Genomic DNA, 6,781 nt, shown 5'->3' with positions numbered 1-6,781 from the left:
AGGCCTCTAACATTCCAAAAGGAAAAGTTCATTTGTGTATTCCCCCTCTATTAATTGTAGAGGGATTGATGTCCTCAACCTCAGCCTCTAGATGAGAGAAAGAATTATTTACCAGGGTAACATCATGTTGCTTCTGATTTCTTCTTTGAATTTGAATCCAATGATTGTCAGCAAGAGGTGAACTCTTGCTAGCTCCAGAATCTGGTATCTGAGTATGCATAACGTGCACAGACTCAGAAAAGCAGTTATTTCTAGATTTTAGAGGGGAAGCTTCAACATTTAGGCAAGACTTACAACCAGTATTCAGTTGATCAATAGCCTTAGAAACAGATCTCTTGTTTTCTCCAGATTCTGGTTTCTGAGCATGCACAACGTGCACGAACTCAGAAATGCAGTAATTCCTAGAATTTTGAGAGGAAGCTTCATCAATTATGCAAGACTTGAAACCAGTATTCAGTTGATCAATAGCCTTAGAAACATGAATGGACTGCATACCAGAAACAACATTAGAATTCCTCTGCTCAGCCTGTGGAACATGCTGCACTAGATGGTGTGAAACATGCTGCACTAGATGGTGTGAAACATGCTGCACAGATTCAACATCACTTCTAATAACTAGAATCTGATTCATATTTATCCCTTCATTCATATCAGCCTGTGGATCATGCAACTGCACAACATCTTTTCCAACAATAATTTTCTGCTTAGGAAGCCATCTTTGGACCTTAGGATGCTTTTTACAATAAGCTGTTTCATGTGCAACAAATTTACACCAATCACACCATCTAGCTTTAAATTCATATATCACCTTTTGACTATAGGACTTGCCATTAGGACCTTGAATGGTAATAATATCAGGGAGAGGAGAGGGCATCTTGACCTCAACCAGAACTCTAGCATAGGCAAGACGTTACAAATTTGTCGTGAGCTTATCAGTTATAACAGGTCTACCTACACTCACAATTTTGCTTATACTTTTAGAGTTCCATAGGTTAAGTCTTAGCTCAGGCAATTGAATCCATAAAGGATAAATGCAATCAGCAGTTTTACCAATATCCTCACCTAGAGTCCATGGTTTCAATAGCATGGGTCTGGAGCCAAAAAACCATGGCCCCTTGCCTAAAATCTCATTCATATCTTCTTTAGACTTGAATTTGAACAAGAATAAACCTGTCTTAAGAAGACAAACTTCAGGAGTAGGGATCCAAACTTTTTGAACAAAGTTCTTCATTGCCTTAAATTTAACATTAAGACCTAAGATTTGGCCAATAAAGGAAAACTGCCATATTGAAGCTCCATCTTGCCATTCAACTTCATCAAAAGAGACTGAATCCTTAGCAACAAAAGGCAAATAATCAAGAGATAAGTCATTACCAGGTTTCCTTTTATCCGAGAATAGGCTAATGTAGCTTTTACTATTCTGGTTGTTTCCTTGCAAAGAATTACCCTCTTTAAGAGGAGAAATAGAACTGCTAGGTTCTACAGGGTCCTGAGTCTGAAAACCTTCTTTAATAACCAATGGAATAGTGTCATCTTCAGATATAAATTTTGGATTCAAAGAGAAATTATCAATCTCATGAGCAGTTTTTGATAACGAAAGATTAGGATTCAAAGAGAAATTATCAATCTTATGAGCAGTTCTTGAAGATGAAAGATTAGAGGAACTAATCCCCAATTCTAAATCATCCACCAAAGAAACTCTCGAAGAACTTCCACCATTACAAGAAGAAGAAGACTTACATAGGAGACGAGATTGAACACCAATCTTCGGAGTATCAACTACTTCAAGAATTTGATCCTTCGAGGAAGAAGAAGATTTCAGTATATCCACCATAGATTTAGATTTCGTACCTCCCTTTGGTCCAGTTGATCCTATGAGTAAATCAGATCCATCGTCTTCATCATCTTCAGCTGATCCAAGAGCAGATGATCCAAGAACTGATTGCTCATTAAGAGCTAGCCGATTCAAGTTGGAAGATCGCAATCCAAAGCTAAGAATCTTTTCTGCTGTTCTTGCTCCTTCTCACCATTGAAAACTAGGCGGGGGCGCACGATAGCAAACAAATCGCCTGCTAACGTGCACCAAGAGACCGCAAATCTTTCATCAAGTGTAATTTCCCTCCTTATGGTATCGACTTCCAAAATGGGCTACTTTAATAGGTGTTTGAGTAAATTTTCCGAGTGTTAGTGGGTTTAGAATGAAATGTAATTTTGAGTTTGACTTGGTGGAGAAACGGGTTGCCTTGTATGTGTTTCAACAATTTCCTCTTAAGTTTTAATGGGTTCACATAAAAATTAAAATTGATGGAAATGTAAGATTTTGTTAATTACATTTTCTGGTGGAGTTATACATAAGTCATAAATTGTTTACTCCATTTTGAAGGTTTTGTGATATTGAAAGTACTAATAATTTTTCAATGTGCTTTCAGGGGTTTAATGGTTATGCACCGTCCGTATCGATTTTATAGTCTTAACTATTTGATCAAGTATGCTACTTGATGCTACAATAATTATTTTCATACTATAGTACCTCTTTTTATCTTTTATGCATATGTTTTCCATAAAACTTATTATTATTCAAATTAAATTAGAAAGTTAGTATGAAATATCTTCAAACAAGGAGCCTCATGCGATTGAAAGTAAATGTTCATATGAACAAGGTCTATGTTAATTTTTTTTGATGAAGCTCAATTTATAAATGGCTATGCACCTGAAGAATACATTGACTCATTTTATGTAGAAGAAAGGAACTATGACAAAAAATTTCTACATGAATTTTTTTTCAAAATAAAAAATAAAAAATAATTAAAGAACCAAAAATATAACGCTGGAACATTTATCACCTATTTACCAAAAAATGATGAACTATTACAACAAAGAATATTTCTTAAGCAATTATCCTTTAATTTGATAAAGAAAAATGTATTAAGGACCCAAAATATGGGACCAATGGAGGGGACAAATGAGGTGTCCCCTCCCTATTGCATAATGAGCTGGTCATGCCAGCTCATTATGCAATAGGAGAGGGACATCTCACATGTCCCTCCAATGATCCCATATTTTGGTTCCCTGTTGCAGCGCTCTTTGATAAAACTCTTCAATTTCCTCACCTTTTTTTATTATTTCCCTAAACTTTTAACTATTCCAATATAAAATATTAATAATAAATCATAAAGAATGAATGACACATGAATTTAATTGTTTGACAACAACGTTTCTTCTGGACAGTTGCCAAGGCTATTTGTTTTCTCTCATATAATCGGTAGTTTCTCCACTTTACTTATCTGAGTTGTAAACACTCTTGTATCTGCCACGTTAATATTTTCCCTCCATGTTAGTTCACCTTATCCTCTTTCAGAGCATGTTCGTTTTCATAAAAGTAACTATAGAGTAGTGAAGTAAAGGAAGCATAGATTGCTTCTTCTAGTTCCGAATTAAAAAAGTTTATTAATTTCTCTGAAAAAGCTAGTTCTAGTATTATTATTTTTAGTTAGAATGGAAAGTACAGAACAACGAAACAAAAACTACTACCACTCTCTAACAAGTCAAGGGAGTGTTACATTGATATGATCATCAAATAAAAGGTTTTTTAAACGGGTTAGAACATTTACCATGATTTGCCCTGCATCTGTGTAGAGCATGCCTAAATTTGCTAGGGCGTCTGGATAGCATCGCCTCACACCAAGGAGGGTCCGAACTCGGATAACTTCAAGCACTGCCACCATATTATTGAACCTGTGAGTGTCGTATCTTCCCGCATACGTGCTGATTTTCGTCCACCTAGCAGGAGGTTTGATCGATCCATCCCACCTGCACCTCAACTTTCTTCATCTCAACCCCATTCATCTTGAAAGCTTTCGCAACAAATTTAACAAATGGAAGAACAACGTGGATGGGGTACAAGGGGAAATCATTGTGTTTGTCCTAAATAGAACGTCGACACCTCCATAACCAAAAGAAATTGGAGAAGAGCAGCAAACATAATGTTATGATCAAGATCAACATTACTAGCAGGCTCATCATTTCGTCGATTAACCAATACCCAAGAATTTGAAGTCACAATCAAAGAAATCAGGCATGGTTCTGTCTACTGTAGAGTTATACCAGACCTGTTTCGCTCGAGTGCATTCATGAAAAATACGATTGTTGTTTTCTTCCGAGGCACCACAATAACTACTGCTTGTATCATACGCCATATGTCTCCACACCTCCACCACGATAACTACTGCTTGCATCATACGCAATATGGCTCCGCACCTAATTAATATTAGGGAAAATTGTGTTAAGGTCCCGGTAATAATAACCTCATGTGGCCTAGCCTCTCCACCTTTTCCTCACGTGGATCAGCCCCAAAAAATGTCATTTCATGTGATTCAGTCCTTTATTCCATGCCAACTAAGCACAAACAGAGAGAAACAAATAGAAAACTCGAAAATACCCTCATTTCTTCCTTTCTCTTCTCTCCAGATTTAAATCTGCTCCTCCTTCCTCCTTCCTCCTCTCCTCTTCTCCTTTTTCTCTCAGACACCGACATCCCCTCCGCCACCGCCGACCATTCCGGTCATGTTGTTTGCTCCTTTTCTCCCACTAATTTTCCCCACTTTCTCTTACTTTTCTCTTCAAAACTAAATAAATCCCTCAAATTCATCAGAGTTCTAGTCGGAGGATTCGTCAAAGAACAGATTAGTCTCCGACACTGAAGGCGAAGAGGTGGCGAAGAATGAGATGGAGGAGGCGGTGCCGAAGGAGGACGAGGAGAAGCTTGATGCCGTCGCATATTCAAGACCTCTAAGCTATCATTTTTTTTTTTTGACAATTTTTTATATTAAGTTCAAGTCCAAGATAGAATATTAAGTCTAATGAGTTAGAAGTGAAGTCCAATGACTTGTATGTTAAGTCAAGTGGGTTGAATAATAAGTCCAATGGTTTGTATGTTAAGTCTATTGGGTTGAATAATAAGTCTAATTCATTAAATATTAAGTAATGGATTATATGTTAAGTCTAGTTTGGTTCCTGTTAAGTCCAGTTTGGTTCGTGTTAGGCCCATTTTGGTTTATGTTAGGTCCAGTTTGGTTCACATTAAGTCCATTTTGGTTCATGTTAAGTCCAATTTGGTTCATGTTAAGTCCAATTTGGTTCATGTTAGGTCTAATTCAGTTTGTTTTAAATCTAAAAATAAGTTGAATTAGATTTAACATGAATTAGATTGGACTTAATATGAAATTAAATTAGACTTAACATGAATTAAAGGACTTAACATAAAATTAGACTTAAAATAAGTTGAATTAGACTTAATAAGATTTAAATTAGTCTTAACAGGAATTAGATTAGACTTAACACGATTTAAATTAGACTTAACATGAAATTAGACTTAAAACAAGTTGAATTAGACTTAACATGATTTAAATTTTACTTAACATGAATTAATTGGACTTAACATGAATCAAATTGATCACATTAGACTTATCATGAACCAAATTGGACTTACGTGAACGAAATTGGACTTAACGTGAACCAAAATGGACTTAACCTGAATCAAATTGGACTTAACCTTAACCAAACAAGACTTAAAATGAACCAAAATGGACTTGACACGAACCAAACTAGACTTAACATGAACCAAATTGGACTTAACACGAACCAAACTGGTTTGGTATGTGTTAAGTCCAATTTGATTCATGTTAAGTCCAATTTGATTCTTGTTAAGTCTTAATTAAATCATGTTAAATCTAATTCAACTTATTTTAAGTCTAATTTTACGTTAAATCCAATTTGATTGATGTTAATTCCAATTTAACTTAATGTTAAGTCTAATCTAATTATGTTAAGTCTAATTCAACTTATTTTTAGATATAAAATAAGTTGAACTGGACTTAACATGAACTAAATTGGACTTAACATGAACCAAACTAGACTTAACACGAACCAAATTAGACTTAACATATAATCCATTACTTAATGTTCAATAAATTAGACTTATTATTCAACCCAATAGACTTAGCATACAAATCATTAAACTTCACTTCTAACTCATTAGACTTAATATTCTATCTTGGACTTGAACTTAATATAAAAAACTGTCAAAAAAATAATAGCTTAGAGGTCTTGAATTTGCGACGGCCTTGAGCTCCTCCTCGTCCTCCTCTGGCACTGCCTCCTCTGCCTCGTTCTTCGCCACTTATTTGTCTTTAGTGTCTGAGACATATCTGTTCTTTGACGGATCCTCCGACTAGAACTCCAATGAATTTGAGGCCTTTTTTTTAGTTTTGGGTGAAAAGAAAGAGAGGGCGAGAAAAATGAATGGGAGAAAATGAGTGAATAACATGGCCGGAATGGTCGGTGGTGGCAGATGGGGATGTCGGTGTCTGAGAGAAAAAGGAGGAAGAGAGAGAGAGAGAGAGAGAGAGAGAGAGAGAGAGAGAGAGAGAGAGAGAGAGAGGGATAGAGAGGAGGAAGAAAATGGGTTAGGATAGAAGAGGAGAGGAGAGGAGGAAGGAGGAGCATATTTAGATCTAGAGAGAAGAGAGAGGAAGAAATGAGGGTATTTTCAACTTTTCTATTTGTTTCTCTCTCTTTGTGCTTAGTTGGCATGAAATAAAGGGCTAAATCATATGAAGCGATATTTTTTGGTGCTGATTCAAATGGAGAAAAGGTAGAGGGGCTAGGTCATATGAGGTTATTATTATTAGGGCATGACACAATTTTTCCTTAATATTATGCATCAATTTCTTTGAAATAAATCAAAGAAAAATGTATAATATCTCTTGTTTGAATAATAATA

Source organism: Asparagus officinalis, chromosome 10 (assembly GCF_001876935.1).
Source record: "Asparagus officinalis chromosome 10, Aspof.V1, whole genome shotgun sequence".
NCBI classification, from domain to species: Eukaryota; Viridiplantae; Streptophyta; class Magnoliopsida; order Asparagales; family Asparagaceae; genus Asparagus; species Asparagus officinalis.
The sequence above is the reverse complement of the archived record's forward strand: the minus strand, read 5'-3'. Positions refer to the sequence as shown.